This window comes from Pleurodeles waltl, chromosome 11, assembly GCF_031143425.1.
Source record: "Pleurodeles waltl isolate 20211129_DDA chromosome 11, aPleWal1.hap1.20221129, whole genome shotgun sequence".
Classification (NCBI taxonomy): domain Eukaryota; kingdom Metazoa; phylum Chordata; class Amphibia; order Caudata; family Salamandridae; genus Pleurodeles; species Pleurodeles waltl.
The window spans coordinates 517,050,900-517,071,560 of NC_090450.1; positions in this window are offsets into that span (position 1 = coordinate 517,050,900).

Genomic DNA, 20,661 nt, shown 5'->3' on the forward strand with positions numbered 1-20,661 from the left:
AGGGTCCCGCTGGTGTGACACTGCCTCCCTCATAATGTTGGACATGTCTGCCAGCACCCCTGCTATGGAGCTCAGGGTGTTGTTAATGGCCTACAAGTCCTCCCTAGTCCCCTGATACGGTCCCTCCTGCAGCTGCCTGTTCTCCTGCACGTTGTCTAGGATCTGGCCCATCGTGTCCTGAGAATGTTGATAGGCTCCTAAGATCTCTGAGAGCGCCTTCTGAAGAGTTGGTTCCCTGGTCCTGCCCTCCCCCTGCCTCACAGCACTCCTCCCAGTTTCCCTGTTGGCCTGTGCCTCTGTCCCCGAACCGTGTGCCCACTGCCACTGACCCCAGATCCCTGATTGTTCTGGGGGCGAGGTGTGGACTGGGGTCCCTGTACAGGTCAGCACACTGCTAATTGACGTGTCCTGGGGACAGAGATCTGAGGATGGTGGGTGACTGCTGTTGTGTTGGATACTGAGGGGGGAGGCTCTGTGGTGGACTGGGTGTGGGCTGGGGTATCCGACTGACCAGTGGTCCCTGATGGTCCAGGGAGTTCATCCAGATCTAGAAGTCCAGAGTTGCTGTCATCACTGGGGGCATCTTCTGGTGGGGGACTGGGCAGCTGTGGCACCTTCTCGCAGCTGAGATTGGCTGGGGCACCTGTGCGGATATAAGTGCTACATGTCTATGACATATTCTGTAACCCTAGCTTCCCCTACATTGTTGCTGCTGCCCTGCCACCTTTGTTTGTGTATGTTGATGTATTGTTGGATTGTTATTCTCCATGCTGTGCATGCATTGTTGGTGGGTTCTACATGCAGGGCTGGAAGTGATGTGCATGCAGTGAGTATGGCATGCAGGGCTTGGCATTCAGTTTGGTATATTGTGGAGGTGCACTGTGGGAGGAATGGAGTGGAGTGATGGGTGTCAGTTTGAGGGGTGGTGGTGGCATGGAGGTATGGGGGATAGGTTGTAAATATTGACTCACCAGTGTCCAGTCCTCCGGCATCTCCAGCGAGTCCCTCAGGATGCAGTATGGCCAAGACTTGCACTTCCCATGCTGTCAGCTGTGGGGGAGGAGGTGGGGATCCACCGCCAGTCCTCTGGATAGTGAGCTGGTGCCTGGCTGCTTTGGAACGTACCTTTCCTCATAAGTCGTTCCACCTCTTCCTGATGTCGTCCCTTGTTCGTGGATGCTGTCCCACGGCATTCACCCAGTCCACAATTCTCCGCCATAGCTCCATCTTCCTTGCAATGGAGATTTGCTGTACCTGGGCTCAAAATAGCTGGGTCTCTACCCTGCCTATTTTCTCCCACCATGACCCGCAACTCCTCATCAGTGAAATGGGGGTATCTTTGTGGGGACATGGATGTTGTGTGGTGTGTGTTGTGCAGAGCATGTTGGGTAATGTGGTGAGGTGTGGGGTGCATGATGGATGAATGGGTGTTTGTGGTGTGTGTGTTTATTTGCCCCTGTGATTTGTGTGGCTAGCTATTGGGGTCTCTTTGTGTTACAAACGGTTGTGGGAAATGTGGCTGTGTGTTTTGTAGTGCTGTTGGTGGGTGGGTGTGGGATGTGTGTATTAGTGTCAGGTGTGTGTTTTTGGTATTAGCCAATGTTGTGTTGTTTTGTATTTGGGTGGCCATTCTGACCGCGACGGTGTGTACCGCCAATGGTTTTACGCCATTGAATGTCCGCTGTGGTGATTTGTGGGTCATAACATGGAGGGCGTTGTTTTATTGGCGTAACGGTATGGGTGTTTGTACTGACAGTTTTCCACTCACCTATGGTATGGCGTATTTGTGTTTGTGGCAGTATTTTCCCGGTTTGGTGTGTGCGTGTGTCGTATTATGGTGCTGGCGCACAGTGGGATTCTTAGTGCCAATGCAGGCACTCTTGCACTGTGGTGCAAGGGTGCCTACATTGTATGCAGGATTGTTTTTGTGCAGGAAGGGGCACCTTCCTGCACAATAACAATCCTGGGAGGCATATTCCTCTTACAATTTGTGCTGCAGAATACAAAAAGAGGAAGAAAAAAGGAGAAATAGAAATATTTCTCCTCGTTATTCCTCTTCTGGGGAGGTGTAAGGTTTTGGCACATATGCAGGTTTATAGCATCTGGGGATGCATCAAAATCAATGGGAGTTGCATGGGAACACCCACACAACACCAATGGGATGACTCCCTAGTGCAGAGTAAGGCAACACAGGGATTTGCTCTGCGTTGCCTTACTCCAGATTTTTGAAGCCACTGAAAGCTACGCAAAGTGGTTTGCATGGCTTAAAAAATGTGACTTTTGCACCACGTTGCACAGCTTAAGAGCGATGCAAACCAGGTCATTACTATGTCCACCAGTCTGCCATCAATCATATTCTGCTGACTCATCTGGGAAGATTTTGGGCGGATCATCTGAAGGCGTATTGAGGCTTGGATGGTGGAAAAGGATATTCTGAGCCGGGATCAGTATGGCTTTAGGGAAGGTCTTGGCACACGTGAGCAGTGCCTCAATCTTCTGATGATGATTGGAAAATATACACAAGCTAGGAAGGGCACCCTCTATCTTGCCTTTATGGACCTCAGCTGTGCCTTCGATAAGGTAAATCGGTCCTTATTGTGGGAAAGGCTAAGTCAGTTAGGGATGGATCCTGATATTGTGGAGCTGCTTCAATACCTCCACTCAGGATCGGTTGGCAACGTAAGGGTGGGGGCAAATTGGGAATGTTCAGAGACTTTTGGGCTCACCAAGGGTGTTCGCCAGGGGTGTGTGTTGGCCCCCACTCTGTTTCTCTTATATACTAATGGACTGTCTGATTTCTTGGTGGAGCACTGTAGGGATGTCCCAAAGGTGAATGGTACTAGTGTCCCAGTACTGACATATGAGGACGATGCAGTCCTTAAGGCCCACACAATGAACAGTCTCCGAAAAGCTGTTAGAGCCTATGCATCTTATATGTCAGGATTGGGCCTAGAGATAAATTATAAGAAATCACATTTTATGGTATATGGTAAATCTCTGAGCAGGGTTGGGGAGATAAAGGTTGTTGATCAAACTATCAGCAGGGTCAATGAATTCCCATATTTAGTGGTAATCTTTGACGATAAAGGCTCATGGAAACCTTCTATTGCTAGAAGGAGTATGCTCTTCCATGCCTCTATTGGTGCTACTTTTTATTTTGCTGTAAGAGTAGGAAGCAAACCCATTAAGCCCCTGCTTGAAATCTATAGACAAAAATGTCTCCCTGTTCTGTTGTATGGTGCAGCACTTTGGGGGTACATGGATACCCGAGTGCCCATTATTGAAGAAAATCGTTTTTGCAGAAGACTGTTTGGCGTTGGTCAAAATACCACTGGTTTCTGCCTACATCTAGAACTAGATCTTGATTGTGTGCAAGACATTATTCAGTTGGCTCCCCTTTTGTTATGGATTTCGATTTGGAGAAATGATGTTGCTATTTTTAATAGAGAGATTTTAAGGGATTGTTTGGCCTGTGAAAATGTAAAAATGCATTCCCTGGCTGATGTACATAAGAAATGTAGCACAGGAGTTGGGGCGGCTGGATTTGTTTTACTCTCCTGAGGGTCTGACCAGCCAGGATAAGAATTGGGTGAAGGAGAATTTTTTAAGAATGCGGAGGGCCGAAAGAGAGGGAAAGGAATTAGGGAAACAATCGGTCAGGGATTTTATAATGTAAAGATGGGGGTGGGTCCAGAGCCCTATCTCCTAGCAATAAATGACCTGAGGGAAAGGACTTTTATTACTCGATTCCTTTTGGGGGTCATTAGGAATAATCTCTCTTTCCTGTTAGGTCAGTATGGTGTAAAATCTACCAGACCGTGTCCCTGTGACTGGGTGTCCCTGCAGACCTTGTCCCATTTTACATTATTCTGTGTTTTTTATGCACCTTTTAGAAGACGTTTTTTATTACCCCCTGCTGAGGACAAAGGGATTTGTGCAATTTCGCCCTGCTTTTATGTGGCTGCAAATGGACTCAGATGCATTGGTATGGAGGGGTTTGGGATTGTTTCTGAGGGGAGCCATTACCTGGCGTAGTAACCTAGAGTTTTTTTAAGGGATGTTTTAGATTATTTTCCTGAAAATGACGTCTGACCTGCTTTTAAATTATGATTATGCTGATTTTATTGTTTTATTGATATCATGGTTATTTATTGTTGTCTATGTAATTCAAGGGTTGAAATATTTCATACCGAATAAAGTTCTTCTTCATATTCTGCTGTACGTGCTGGCTAATCTCAAGTCTCAAACCAAGCACGAACTGTGAAATAAAGAATCCCATCTTTGTTGGTTCAGGATGTGTTTGACCCATCTGCTGCTGAAATGCTTTCAACAACCTCTCATAATACTCATGCACTGTCTCTTTTACTTTCTGCTGAAATTGATTCAACCTCACATAATTCAAATCCTTCAGAGGAACTCTGCCTTTCAGAAAAGTCATCACCTCATTATACTTTGGGCCAGATGTAAGTAGATTCTGAATTTCGACCTGCAAATTGCGAGTCAGAGTGTGGGATGGTGTCCCTGACACCATCTGTGACTTGCAAGGGGGTTGCAAAGGCCCACCTCATTAATATTAATGAAATGGGTCGCAATTTGTGACCCCCTTGAGACTCGCGGCACTCACAGGGATGGTGGCCTGCTGGAGACCACCATGTCTGTGACTGCTTTTAAATAAAGCAGTTTTTTTTTTGTAATGCAGCCCGTTTTCCTTAAAGGAAAACGAGATGCATTACAAAACTAAAAAATGAAACGTTTCTGTTTCATTTTTTCAGAGCAGGCAGTGGTCCATCTGGAAAAATGTTTTTAATGCCATTCACAAAGGGGAAGGGGTCCCATGAGGACCCCTTCCCTTTTGCGAATGGGTTAGCACCCATTTGAAATGGGTGCTAACTGCGATTGCTTTCGCGGTTACAAAGCAATCTGTCATTGCACTGCGACTCGCAATTAGGAAGGGGACTCAGCAAATTTGCTGTTTGCTATGTGCAAACTGTGTGCTACATCTGGCCCTTAGTCATTACAATAGGTGAGGGTGCATTTGTATGAGGCTCTCTCATTGCTTTTGCATCTGGCCACTAAACAGCAATTGTGCATTCAGCCCACAAATCATTTGGAACAACAATGCCAAAGAACGTATGCAAATCAGTCCACAATCCCTTTGAAATCTTATCAAACCTTTCAATTTGTGTATACCACTGCATAGGGGTATCTCTACATTTTGAGAAATTGTTTGTAAATGATCCAGTGTCTCCCCTACTCCAAGGCACATGCACATACCCTCCACCTAGTATTTCTATTAAAGGGTAAGCTGTAGCTCCTTCATAAGCTGGAGGATCTGGAGGGGGGGTTTGTTTTGTCCCAATTCTAGTTGAATTTTTCTTTTTATTGTGTTTTCTTGCCCGTTTATTTTCTAATTTATCAAATTCACTCCATCTGCGGATACATTTCACTAATTCAATAATGTGTAATTGCATTCCTGAAGAGCACATGTTTTTGTTTTCTGCAACTTTTGTACAATGGGATGCTTTTTGAAATGTTGACATCATATTTATTACCCAATTCCGTTAATTTATCATGTACTGTTGCTGCTTTCCTTGTAATTTCTTTGCAAAAGTAAATCAATTATTTTTCTTGATAATAATTGACAGGATCAAGGTTAAAAAATCCTCTAATTATTTATTGTAGTTCAATTTTGAATCTTGGGACTTTTAATGGTCTTTCTGTTTCTGAACTCGAACTAGTACTTGAATCCTAACTAGTACTGGGTCTCTCTGCATCTTCCACGTTTATACAATTCCTCTCAGCTTCTTTACACCATCCCATCTTCTAACAGATTAATTTCATCTGGTGTTGTTTGTGTCATGAAAACAATTAATCTCCCTTCTCCTCATGTTTGACTAGTTTGTGGAGGTGTTCACACCACAGTGTGGGAACTATGTGAAGTAGGAACATTACTGTTCACTGGTGCACCTCCAACAGCTCCTTGAGCAACTGTACTTAGAGTGCAAGCAATCTCGGCAGGTACTGGCTGAGTTGTGTATCATTCCAGTAGTTTGTGTGGGGTCATTATTACAGGAGCAGTGACGTGTAGGCATCACAGTTTGGGCAGTTCTTACTTGAGGTTGTACATTATTTGGAATCACTTATTGAAAAACATGCTGTGTTGTAACAGGCTGTGCCACAATCAGCTGGGCTATAACTGGCTGTGCTATTGTTGTTTGTGTCAACACTAGTTTTGTAACAACAGGTTGCATTGCTTGCAATTATCCAGTGATCTGATATGAATGTGGATCAACATGAACTGCAGCTACTGTTAAAATATTATTTACTGTTGTATTAGCACTTGTTTCATGTACCACATATGGAAGTGAATGTCCAGCTAATGATTGTTCCAAAATGTAATCTCCGAATCTGTTTCAGAATCTATTTTTGGTTCAGCCTTTACTTCTGGGTCCCTTTTAATCCTTTTCCTTTTAGGTTTCTCATGATTTTCTGAATACTCGTTTTTCCCTTTTGTAATGGCAGGGTATAATCTAGTTTCCTCTATTATGCATTTCCTCCATCTCTGCTTATATTCACCCTAAACTGCATCTACATAATTTTGCAAAGCTCTTCCTGGTCGTCTTTGATATCTGTCTTATACCTTTCTCTTGCCATCTTCTCCCAAGAGCCTAAGGCTTCAAATTGTGTGGGTCTGGAAGGTGACTTCATTTCACAAAGAATTTCTGACTATAATCCTTAAATTAAATGACCCCCATCCAGGAAAGCTTAATGGACCCTCATTCAGTGATCTTGCACCACTGACGAAGCCATACACTTGTATGTAGTCCTATCTCAATCATCGTATGAAATGCAGGCATACTCTCATTAGGTACCTCATCACCCTCCTGAACAGCAATAGTCACATTAACTCTTACCAAATTTCTAGTAGCCTTAAAAAATGTCATGATTTTCAATTAAATTCAACAATTGTTAAAGAAACAAAATACAAAGGTTCAATGTTTTTATTCTGTTCCATGAATGTCAAATTCAGAAAAGCCCCTTCTTTCAATGTTATGGAGGCTCAGTAATCCAATCAACCAATGATTGTGTGGCTGTCTGCACATCTCAAGCAATCTCAGCACAGAATTTTCACCAACCTTCCAATACCAGCACAGCACAACATGAAGCAACAACTCGTCCTTGCTGCAGCTCACCTTCCTTTATGATTTTGTTTACACACAAAGCTTCATTTCTCTAAGCAACATACATAAAATAATAGTCTTTGTCTACTTCTTCTAAAATAAAACCATAGATCAATCAACAACCTGAATGTTAAGTTTTTGATACCTTCCAATGTGTCAATCAAAAAGAGTGTTACATCCAAAATGATGAGATCTCGACCAGCGGGGAAATGACCTCATCAATGTAGTGTCCCCTTTGAACATCAGGCCTCACCAGCACTGATCAATATTAGTACAACCACAACACACGTTGTTACTGTCCCTATGTCAATTATGCTGTCAATGACATTGCACGACCTGCGCTTCAGATCATTAGCAGACAATAATACCATAAATCAACTCATATTTATCCATCCTGGGATCTTGAACTACTTCTTAGTCGGATAACCTCTTTATCTGCTTTGACACAAGTGCAAAAGCATTAGTAAAACAATTCAAAACATCAATGAATAAGCAATGCTCAAATCAATATACAATTCACAAATAATGATAATCACCACACTTGCAACACATAAAAGAATTGATATTCAACCCAGAACTGTAATTCACCACTCTGCAACAACTACAAGCAATCACTTCAGGAACCGCACTCCATTAATCATCAAACTCAGGCTTTGAGCAATTTGGTCATTTTTCTACCTTGGTCACTTTTTAATTTTTGCAGATCCTTTTCTCATTACCTAAACCATTCCTCTGCTACAAACTTTGAAGAAGAGGAGACTTGGAATAAATAATTGATTAATCGGTCTAATATAAAATCTTCGCTTACTACTTGACTAAATAAAATGAATCTTCTAGGCAAGTGAGAAGGGAAAGAGCTGCAAATCAAAACATCAAAAATGATCAAATCGTCAGTGACATTTCCTTTTAAGAGTCAATGATGAGAGTTTTGGATTCTATTTTAATCTTTTTCTAATATCATTTGTTCATCAATATTTGTATTAGTAAATAAATTATTCAACACAATTTATAGAATAATGCATATAACGTGTTCCATGAAGATATAATCCCTATTCTACTCAATATAAGCAAAAATGGAGTTCAGTAGAACCCTTAAAGAGTTCTTGTCTCAGATGTGAAAGCATATAATCTGTAGTCAAATATCTCACTGAGAGTTTCAGTAGAGTCTCTCAGTAATAGGTTCAAGCAAGAAAAGTGAGTCTCAGAACGAATCCAAGACATCAACAAAGAGGTCAGAGCAAAACATTTCAGAATCAGTGAGCTTTCAAAGAGTCTCTAAGAAATGTCTGCAATGTGCATAGAATCTGAAAAGAGTGAGACCGCAAGAGAAGTCGTATGTGTATATGTGGGATTATCCAAATCCTCTGTTCTAGTCTGGGAACACTTTTTAATAATGTTTTACAAAGAAACAAGTTCCAAAGCATTTGTTGCTAATCTTCGGCTCTAGCCAATCATTTCTTGGAGTCTTCTTGTGAACAGGACAGGTTCTGTTAATATGGAAGGTTTTAACAAAGAACATTCTAAATATGTACCACATTTAACTATTTTCTAATCAGCAACGGAACACTTGAGTTTCTTCCCATGGGTGAGTGTCTATCGAATAAAGAACAGTTTAGTAGGCACAATACAATTTTAAGGTGACTTAATTTCCATTCTAGCACATGGTTCTAGTAAAGCCTTATTCAGAAAGAAACAGTTTTAATATTTATCTAACATTGCAATGATTCTTTTCATGGGTTAAATGATAATGAAATAAAGCACTAATATTTTCTCTATTCATTTGTTTCTTACTGTAGGAAATTTGTGTCATGAAATATTATACTTATGGTCATGATACAGGTCAAAACTAACAAAAAGGAAAGAACCAGTAAAAAACAAATAGGAATTTGTCCTTGCTAGCAGGTCAGACAAATACATGTCATTGTAAAACCCACAATTTAAATGCAATGTTTAGTTAAGGTATACAAAACCATTCATACAAGTTAATTGATATAATGCTTTTAATCTTAGAAAAGTCTCTTTCTCACTCTCTTCACAATACAAGAATGTCACCGCACTTGCTATAATTTTATATTGTATATATTTTCCATCCTCAAATTTAAATTGAAGGCATGACAGAGCTATGTAAGGTAACCATATTGACACCGGTTGCAATTGTTTTTTTTATGCATTTAACCCTTTCCAAATATGTGCATGGTAATAGATGTTGCCAAGTAGCACTAATCCTCAGCACTCAGAGCTATCTCACGAAAAAGCAGGCTTTGTCAGAAAACTCTAGCATTCTGTGTTTAAAAATTAGAATGCAGATCTTTCACAGTTTATTCACATTGAATCTGAAAATTATTCTGTTCTACTGTAAAAAGACTCCCTCTTTCCCTTTTTTTTAAACGTCCTAAAGTATACTTCTACTGAAACACTTTTTTTGGCTGACTTCATGTCATCTTCTCAGTATTCCTCTTTCCATTAAGATACCTCCCAAGATTGACAAACTCTAAAATCCGATGTAACCTATGTTATCTACTTATTTTCTGTTTCTTTCTCAGCTCCTTATCTTACTGGATAACTTATGTATATAAAGCTCACAATCTCTCCTTTGGGGCATATTGGCACTGAATAACAATGTTTATTGTAGGCAGTCACTGTAAACACTGCAGATGTCATCTCTCCTATTACAGGAATTGTTGAACATGATAATAGTGTCCGCTAATATGTATTTTCTCTTGACATTTTAAATGTAATTCTAGTCATTTACTCACAAAATCCTTTCTTTTTAACCCTGAATCTCAGCAGACTGTTCTAGATTTCTTATTACATATACTGTATGCTAAACTCAATCTCCACTTTGATCTGCATTTTTGATATCCCTTTGATATCTTTTTCCTTAAGTTCCTTATGTTTTCAAACTACTGTACAGTAAAGCCCTGCGAGACGTTCTACGTGTCCTAACTTGCAAAATATTTTAGCTATTTGCAGTTTTTTTAATGTAGCACGAATTTAGCCAAAGAATATTAGAGCATTTCAATGACTACCAGATTACATTACAGAAGGGCTAGCTTATTTTTATTTTTGTTTGTGAGTCACGGGCAAGTGAGTGTTTTGCCCAAAATCACAGGATGTTGAATGAACATCAATGCTCAAATCTGGATTCCCATTACCAAAGTTGGCAACTCGGGCCATTAAGCCACATCACCTGTTTAATTAGTGGCTACTCCCTGAATGTCTTGATGTACGGTGTTTTACAAAGTAATTGAACTGTTGCTTATTGTCTTTTTAGTCTGTGAGTACAAACTGAACTGTTGCTTATTGTCTTTTTAGTCTGTGAGTACAAACTGAGATTTATATTGTGATCTCTCTGCAAAAGGAGTTTGTGGAGGGATTGAAGTTTAGAGCTTTGCGATTAATTATTGCGCAATCCACTGGTTTCCCCTGCAGACTTTGGCAGTCAAACCTGCAACATTTAGAGGGAAAAACGCCCCAAAAAAAGAAAAACATGCTTCAGCGGAACGTGGTGCTTTAAATACAGATTTTCAAAGTTATGCCTTAATTTTAAGGGAAAACAATTTGGAACACCAAGCATTTACTACACTCAGGAAATATGTCACACCATAGTAATGACATTTGTTCTAACTAGCGTCTTATAATGTCAAGTGCCATGATTTACAGGTCGGTGGAGTTTGCACTATATAAGTAACTCCTTAAGTAAATAAAATAATTACATAGAGGGATGACTGCTTTACTGGGAGTTCTTCTAGAGCTCGAGAGACAAAAGAAATGCTGATTTCACTGCAATGCCAGGAAGGTACATGAAAAGCATATATAACAATTCACTTCACCGTATAGTGACAGGAGAAACGCTTAAGCTTATATAACTATTCACTTCACGTACAGTGATAGGAGACACGCTTACTGAAATGTCCTACTTGTAAAGTGGTAAATAAACATACTGTTAGGTATATTGGCGTTCCTTTTAATTATTATAGAAATGTAAGTACTTAAAAACCACTTCAACCTTGGGTCTTCTTAAAATTGTTTTATAAGTGAAGGCAAGCCTCTCAAAGCCAACTCTTTTTTTAAATGGCGAACAATGTGTACTTGTTCTAGACTCATCTGTCACGGTCTGTCACTCAGAGATAGCTTGTCCCATCAGAACAAACAATCAGATACAAATGACTGCTGCGACAGGCGATGCGCGTGGATGCAGCTGTCGCTGTGAGTGGAGTCTTGAGGTACGCCCTGCCAAAAAGCTAAATAGAAATTTGCATAACACAAACTCCCGGAGATTGAGCAGCCAACAGTCACAATATCGAACCAGCCAAATGCATATTGGCATGCAAATAATCACACATGGTGTTACGTGTGGCATGCAAATGCGAAATGAGGAGAGCCTGTATATTCAAAACCATACATCAGAGATATCCAGAGGCGTAGCTTGGTCAGGGTCGGAGGTGGGGGTGAACTTCAGATTTTCAAACAATTACGCTGACGTTAAATTTCAAAATGCATTATAGGACAAGCAGGGCATATGAGTGGAGGAAAAGGGGCAATGGAAAGGGAGACCAATGCGGATTGAAGGTAGTATTAAGGGAGAGAAAACACATTTAGTAAAATAACCAACATTTTTTTAAGACTTTGGGAGCAGAGAGGGAGTGTGCAAGTGCGTTCTTGTCTGTGTGTATGTAAACATTCTTTGTGAAATCCGACAGACACCTCACCATACCCCACTGAAGGCACCTCCGTCCAACTGCTTTCTGGAAAATACATTTATTAGGGGGTGTAACACCCCAAACCACCCCCTGAAGGTACGCCCCTGGAAATACCCCTTTCTGGCCTCCTTTATGCTGGCACGTGAGAGAAGAGAGGGAAAGTGAAACCTACTCAGAGAACTGGATGGAGAGAATGAGGTTATTGCAAAACACTGAAAAAAGGCATAGTAAAAAATGATTTAATGAACTATAATACATGGGAGCCCAGGACTGTAACTTAGGGCCAGATGTAGGAAGTGTTTTGCATGGCACAAACTGCGAACATCGCAGTTTGCGCCATGCAAAACGCACATCGCTATGCACATTCCCATTTTGCGAGTTGGTACCAACTCGCAAAATGGGAATGCGACTCGCAAATAGGAAGGGGTGTTCCCTTCCTATTTGTGACTCGCACCGCAATGCAGAATTGCTTTGTGATCGCAAACGCGGTCGCAAAGCAATTCGCAGTTACCACCAGTTTCACACTGGAGGTAACCCATTCGCAAAAGGGAAGGGGTTCCCATGGGACCCCTTCCCCTTTGTGAATGTCGCCATTAATGTTTTTTCAGAGCAGGCAGTGGTCCAATGGACCACTGCCTACTCTGAAAAACCGAAACCAAATGGTTTAGTTATTTTTTTGTATTGCAACTCGTTTTCCTTTAAGAAAAACGGGCTGCAATACAACAACAAAAAACTGATTTATTTAAAAAACAGTCACAGACATGGAGGTCTGCTGTCTCCAGCAGGCCACCATCCCTGTGATTGCAGGGAATCTCAATCGGGTCACAAAATGCGACCCACCTCATTAATAATAAGGAGGTGGATCATTGCGACCCCATTGAGATTCGCAGACGGTGCCGGAGACACCGTTCTGCATCCGATTCAGCAAATCGGAAATTGCGAGTCGCACGACTCGCAATTTCCGATTAGCAAAATCGGAGTTTACTACATCTGGCCTTAGTGAGATTCTGGGGGGTGAATTTCAAATTTCCCAGCTAAAAAAGCAGTGGGCTGCAGTGTGGAGAGGTGAGATGACCAAGGTTCAGCATGGACTGTTTCAATGAGGACCAAGGACAGTACTGATTTACATTAGGTGAATCTATGTCTAGAGTGGCACAGTGGGTGAGAAGAATGGGTTGAAATGCGACCCTGAGAGATTGCCACTGGTTAGATTATTTGCAAGCATTCATCCCACCTCCTTTAGGTGCTTGATTGCCAGTAGTGTGTCTGTAAACCTGAGCCTGCTGCAGCTTTCCAAGCTTACTACTGTCAATGATTGTGAATATTTGCGAAGGGTAGTACATTTACTCCCATTCAAGGAGAAACGGAATGAGTGCAGATTTACTAGTTTTTTTGGTTAACCAGTCATAATATATTTCTCTTCCAAAAAAACAAGCAAATTAAAAATCTCTTGGTGAGATGAGAACGATGAGAAAAACTCACGCAGACATAGCAGACCCGACTGAGGACACCCACCCTCAAGCCAAGAATACATTTGGGTAATGTCACACCCCAAACGCCCCTCTACCCAAAGCTGTGCCAGTGTCCATCCCACATGGGTCTGATAGCTCTCGCCTGGAACTACTTACTATGGTTACATACAACACAATGGCCTGAGATAATTAAATATTTTCACTCCACACACTTTTGTCCCTACTAAGAGAATCCTTGATGGGAGAGCTGTCTAATCAGTACACGCAAGGCTCCATGTTTTCAGTCCATGCTTTCTACAGATAATTTTGACAAATGACTTATTAGACGTGACAGCTTTAGAGTGGTCACCCCTAAATTTATGCCTGCCTCCCTCCACGTTTTAGATGCTTTTTTTGCTGGTTTTAAGACTCTGCACACTTTACCACTGCCAACCAGTGCTAAAGTGCATGTGATCTCTCCCTTTAAACATGATAACAATGGATCATACCCAATTGGACTATTTAATTTACTTATAAGTCCCTAGTAGAGTGCACTATATGTGCCCAGGGCCTGTAGAATAAATGCTATTAGTAGGCCTGCAGCAATGAATGTGCCACCCACTTAAGTAGCCCCTTAACCTAGTCTCAGGCCTGCCATTGCAAGGCCTGTGTGTGCAGTTTCACTGCCAATTCGACTTGGCATTTAAACATACTTGCCAAGCCTAAAACCCCCCTTTTTCTACATATAAGTCACCCCTATGGTGTGACCTGGGTAACCCATAGGGCAGGGTGCTGTGTAGGTAAAAGGCAGGACATGTACCTATGTAGTTTACATATCCTGGTAGTGTAAAACCCCTAAATTCGTTTTTACACTGCTGTGAGGCCTGCTCCCTTCATATGCTAACATTGGGGCTGCCCTCATACATTGCTTGAGTAGTAGCTGCTGATCTGAAAGGAGTAGGAAGGTCATATTTAGTATGGCCAGAATGGTGATACAAACTCCTGCTGACTGGTGAAGTTGGATTTAATATTACTATTTTAGAAATGCCACTTTTAGAAAGTGAGCATTTCTCTACACTTAAGTCTTCTTGTGCCTTACAATCCACGTCTGGCTGGGTTTAGTGGACAGCTCCTTGTGCATTGTGCATACCCCGCAACCTGCAGGGGATCCATGACCGAGCGCAGGAAATTGACACACAGCCATTCCTGCGTGAAAACCAAATGACGCATCGCCGTGTGCGGTCCAAGAAATCAACACACACCCCTTTGTTTCCATGCATCTCCTCCTCTGCGGCCCTTTGCAGAGATTTTTCACACGAACCAGGTACTTTGTGCTTGAAAGAGACTTTGTTTGCTTTTTAAAGACTTAAGACACTTTGGGGGTCATTACGACCTTGGCGGCCGGCAGTAAGCTGGCGGTAACACCGCCAACAGGCTGGTGGTGTTCCGGCAGTGTATTATGACCGTGGCACATTAGCCACGGCCATACCGCCGGCCCCTCCACTTGACCGCCAGGCTTCCGCAAGTCGGTCAGAATCCCCAGGGCAGCGCTGCAAGCAGCGCTGCCCTACGGATTATGAGTCTCCAACTGCCAGCCTGTCCATCGCAGTAAACAAGGTAAGGGGGTCTCTGGGTGCCCCTGCACTGCCCATGCACTTGGCATGGGCAATGCAGGGGCCCCCTGGGCACAGCCCCATCGTGCATTTTAGGCAGTGAAATGCGCCACGGGTGCTGCTGCACCCGCTGCACATCAACATTGCTGGCGGCTCTATTATGAGCCGGCGGCAATGTTGATGTGACTTTTCCGCCGGGCCAGTGGAAATGTCATAATAGGGAGCCACCAATACCGCCAGCACTGGCGGTATTGTGGCGCCAGCAGCTTCGGCGGTCTTTTTGCAAGACCGCTGAAGTCATAATGAGGGCCTTTATATCACTTTTCAGTGATATCTCAACATTTACTTATTGCACCTTTAATCATTTTGACCTGCATTTATCCAGATAAATATTAAATATTTTTCTAAACACTGTGTGGAGTATTTTTGAGGTGCTATATTGTGTTATTGTATGATTTATTGCACAAATACGTTACACATTGCCTTATAATTTAAGCCTGACTGCTCAGTGCCAACCTACCAAAGGGTGGGGACAGGATAATTTGGATTGTGAGTGACTTACCCTGACTAGAGTTAGGGTCCTTGCATGTACAGGGGGTAACCTGACTGCCAACCGAAGACCCCATTTCTAACATGACTGATGACCCCATGTACTAAACCGGAATTGCAAATAGAGATGGCAAGCCAGCATATTAATACAGCAAGCTGAGTCAAGGGTCTTTCTTGGCACTAAGAGTCAATGCACAGGGCAAGCCCTGAAAAAATTTGACATGTATATCGTGCAGCAAACAAAATGTAAAAATATGATGCAATGTCTTCAAAATTAAAAAAAAGTGAATTTCTTTAACACAAGGAAGTGTTTCGCCTTAGTACAGCAGAACAAATCAGGGCACAGACAGACATTTAGTAAAAGTGATAGTTTTTTAACATGAACTTAGAAACATTCATAGCTCAACCCACAACGACAATGCCATTATGACCTACAAGTCATGTCAGTTGTCATGTAAACCCTAAATGGAACCTAGACTCTTATTTTAGATGGAGCTTCATTATGGTCTATGTTAGAAATTGGGTCTCTGGTTGACAGTCAGTATGCACACTGTCCATGGAGGGACCCTCACTCTAGATAGGATAAGGGAGATACACACCTAGGATAAGCCCTGCTCAACCCCTTAATAGCTTGGCACAAGCAGTCAGGCTTCTCTCATAGGCAATGTGTCAAGTATTTGTACAATCACACAGAGTAACACTCAGTGAAAACAACACAAAAGGACTGAACACCAGTTTAGACAAATAGCCAATATTCATCTGAGTAAAACAAGACCAAAATGACAAACATCCAACATACACAAGCAAATTTATGATTTTTTAAAAGATTAAACTTCAGTGCAGCGCATAAAAACACAAATGATTTGAATTGGTGATATCACAGCATTATAATGGAGTCATTCCCAAAAATTCGATGCCAAGGGCGCTGGTCACGGAGTCGCATGGACCTCCAAGTACAGTACCTTGTGAAAATGAGGGAACAAGGCGGGGCACAGAGTCAGGGATTGAAGTGTTGCTCCATCCGGTGTGGCTTCAGTTCTGGTGCTGCAGAGCGAAGGAGCTGAGAAGTCGGTGCAAGGCATCGGGTCCTTGCTGCGGAGCTGTGGAGGTGTGGCAGCATCGGTGCGAAACATCGGATATTCGCACTTCCAGTGGGGTTGATATTCGGCGGTCACAACGTGGTTAGGCAACCTTACATGGTCGGGGTCATGCCACGAGGCTGCAGGTGCCGCAGCAGAGCGTGGTGTCACTGACGTTGGTGCAAGGCACTTCGAAACTCATGGAGTCATGGACTTCGGAGAGGCTGCAGCAGCTTCGGGCCTGCGAGGTCGAGGTCTTCGCACTCCAGTAGGGACCACGGCTTCAGTTGCAGGTGGTGTTGCGGGATCCGGCAGCAGCATCAGTCCGGGCGTTGTTTGAAGTCAGTGCGCTTGGTGTTTATTCATTTTTCACCTGATTCTCCTTGCAAGGGCCCAGGGACTGGATTAGGCACCACTTGGCAGGTTAGGAGTCTCAGCAGGAGAGTCTAGAGGCTGGTAGGTGAAGTCTTTGGTGTCCCTGAGACTTCTTAACAGGAGGCAAGCTCAGTTCAAGCCCCTGGAGGAACATCATAAGCAGCATACAGAGCAAAGTCCAGTCGTTGACCTCTTGAAAGGCAGAAGCAGCAACTGCAGGCCAACCAGTCAAAACCCACACAGCGAAGCAGCAGTAATCCTCCTCCAGTTCTTCAGCTCTTCTCCTTGGCAGAGGTTCCTCTTGATCCAGAAGTGTTCTAAAAGTCTGGGGTTTGGGTCAACTACTTATACCCCTTTCTGCCTTCGAAGTAGGCACACTTCAAAGGAGAGTCTCTGTTGTTGACAAGATCCTGCCTTGCCCAGGCTTGGCCCCGGACACACACCAGGGGGTTGAAGACTGCATTGTGTGAGAACAGGCACAGCCCTTTCTGGTGTAAGTGTCAGATCCGCCCTCCCCACTCTATCTCAGGAGACTCATCAGGATATGCAGGCTACACCCCAGCTCCCTTTGTGCCACTATCTAGAGAGAATTCACGCCAGCCCAACTGTCAGTTTGACCCAGATGTGGAATACACAAGCAGGCAGAGGCACAGAAGAGATTAAGCAAGAAAATGCCCAGTTTCTAAAGGTGGCATTTTCAAACAGACAATCTTAAAACCAACTTTACCGAAAGGTGTATTTTAAAATTGTGAGTTCGGAGACCCCGAGCTCCATATCTCTATTTGCTCCCAATGGGAAGCTGCACTTAAAAGATACTTAAAGACAGTCCCCATGTTAACCTATGAGAGATGGGCCTTGCAACAGTGAAAACCAACGTTGGCAGTATTTCACTGTCAGGACATGTAAAACACATCAGTAAATGTCCTGCCTTTGACATACACTGCACCCTGCCCATGGGGATATCCAGAGCCTACCTTAGGGGTGTCTTACATGTACGAAAAGGGAAGATTTGGGCATGGCAAGTGGGTACACTTGCCAGATTAAATAGGCAGTTTAAAACTGCATACAAGGACACTGCAGTGGCAGGTCTGAGACATATTTACGGGGCTACTCATGTGGGTGGCACAATCAGTGCTGCAAGCCCACTAGAAGCTTTTGATTTACAGGCCCTGGGACCTCTAGTGCACTTTACTAGGGACTTACTAGTAAATCAAATATGCCAGTCATGAAAAAAGCCAGCTTACACAGAGAGTAGTTGCACTTTAGCGCTGGTCAGCAGTGGTAAAGTGCCCAGAGTACCAAAAACCAGCAAAAACAAAGTCTAGCACACAGTCACAACATAAGAAGTAGAGGCAAAAAGATAGGGGAGACTACGCCAAGGATGCCGGGTCTAGCAGTTTAGTAAATCAAACATAAGAGGTACTTGCCCAGCACACATCCTGTATTTAAGTATGTTCTTTTATGTGATGATAAAGAAAATTAGGCCTTGTGAAATACAATGTTTGCCTAGCATCAGACAATTTGAACAAGCAGGGAAGTCAGTATTGATTACAGTTCATCTAGTTTTACAATTTGAAATACATCCACCAGATGTCTATCTCTCAATCTCTCTCTACACTGTTGTACATCAAAGGTGAGCGTTTTGTGTGTTATTCTTGGTGCACAGCAAGAAAAATGACACAGACATAGCAGGCTTGACTCGGGCCTCCAGACCCAACAATCAAGCCAGAAATGCATTTATTTATAGGAGATGTGACACCATACCCCACCTGAAGCTACGCCTCTGTGGGAGACTTCGATTGCAGTATAAAAGCCCATCTATGATTTAATTACATGTATGACATCTCTAGTCACCTGTAATTAAGAATTAGCTTAACTGATCATCTGTAATAAGTTATTACAGTTGAGTTTTGCGTTCACAATGCTTGCTGTCAGAGCAAACAGACAACACAGCAGTCAAGTTCAGAGGCAGATTACAGAGCATATTTACAATCATTTACAGTTTGTTTAAACCTCGGAAACAAAGATTGGCTTGCCTTTCGTTTACTATCTTTTCCTAAACAGATAGAGTGACCAGCAGAAAGGAGAAAATTATGGCAACCTGTCTAGTTTTTTCACACTATTGGCCATTCCATGTAAATAATTTTGGCAAGCTTCTGCACATTCCGAGCAACAGCATTTTTTAATCTGATTTACATTAACTGAGTTTAATATCTTTTTCTACAAAGATTAATAACTGTTTTAGGTGTGTTTAATTGCCCAGTACAGGTTCTACTTTTATTCTTCTTGTTGCTATAATCATTTAAGGGGAATATTTACAAGAAAGTGGTGCATCAGTCTGCCAAAGCAGGCATCCTTGCATCATGGCACAAGAGTGCCTTCATTGTGGTCAGGCTAGTTTTTGTGCAGGAAGGGATGCTTTGCTGCACAGAAAATATCTTTCAAGGCTATATCCTCTCTGTATGAGTGCTGCAGGATGTAGCACACCTGCAAAGAGGAAATAAAGTGAGAAATAATACTATTTCTCCTCATTATGGCAACCTCAAGTAGGTGCATCATTTTGGCACAAACCTGTGTTTACAAGTCTTTGTAAATATAGATTTGTGTCAAAATACTTTAGTGGATGTACAGAATGTACAGAAACACCTATGCACTACCCATGTAATGCCTGCCATAAGGAAGGTAACACAAGCCAGGAAAAGCCACGAATTTGTGTCTTTGTAAAATCCAAAATTGGTTTTGTATTGCGGCTGCGCCAAAAAAGTGAACCTGACACATAGCCTTAGTAAATCTGGGGCTAGACCAACAATTATGCTTTGTGCTTTCATTCTTATTACACCCAAAAATGGCCTTTCAAGAATTATAAATGTATCCCAATTCAGAGTTGGTAAGCCCAGCACCACACTTGACCAGCCACAGGTATTGAAACACCCTCTCATAGAAAATAACAGAGGTAAGACATCAAAATAAAAGCCCATAGGAACAAAATTTACCTTTAGAAAATAAAAATACATTTTAGGTTATACAAATAAAACACAATATTCATTTATTATAAAATATGTTAAACATTTTATATTTAAAAATGAATGCAACATTATTTTTTCTAAATAATTAAATTCATTTAAATTAGTTCTGAAGATAGTTTGTATTATTTTTACAACATAATAAATACATATAAAAGTTATACTTCAGGTTGCATTTGTTTAAATGTTAAGAAAATATTTTTAATTTAATTTAATAAATTGGAAATTATTAAACATTCAATTCAAAATGAAGTTAATAATGTTGTTGAGTTTTTATTTTGTTCTACAGTTAAAATAAATATTAGAAATTGAATTACATCAATATTTTTGGGAAAAAATATTTTCACTATTATTAAAGAAATATATAAAAAAACATTTAAACCTTTAACTGTATGTTCCAGTAGGGAGATTTCAACCCCAGTGTCAGGGATCTCCACTTATGTGTGAAAAGTTACAACACCCTAAAGTTGAAAATATACTCCAAAATAGCCCAAAAGGAGTAAGCTTATCAAAGTAGATTTATTCATGGTTAGTTTACCATGGTGAATAGCCCCCAAGAGTTGTAAATGTCAGAAATGTACTACACACATTCTCAAAATGATACTGCCAGCACTCAACACTCAGTAATCATTCCATGCTCTTCAACTGCAGCAGTGGTCACAAAGCACTTGTCTATCACCTGAGAGT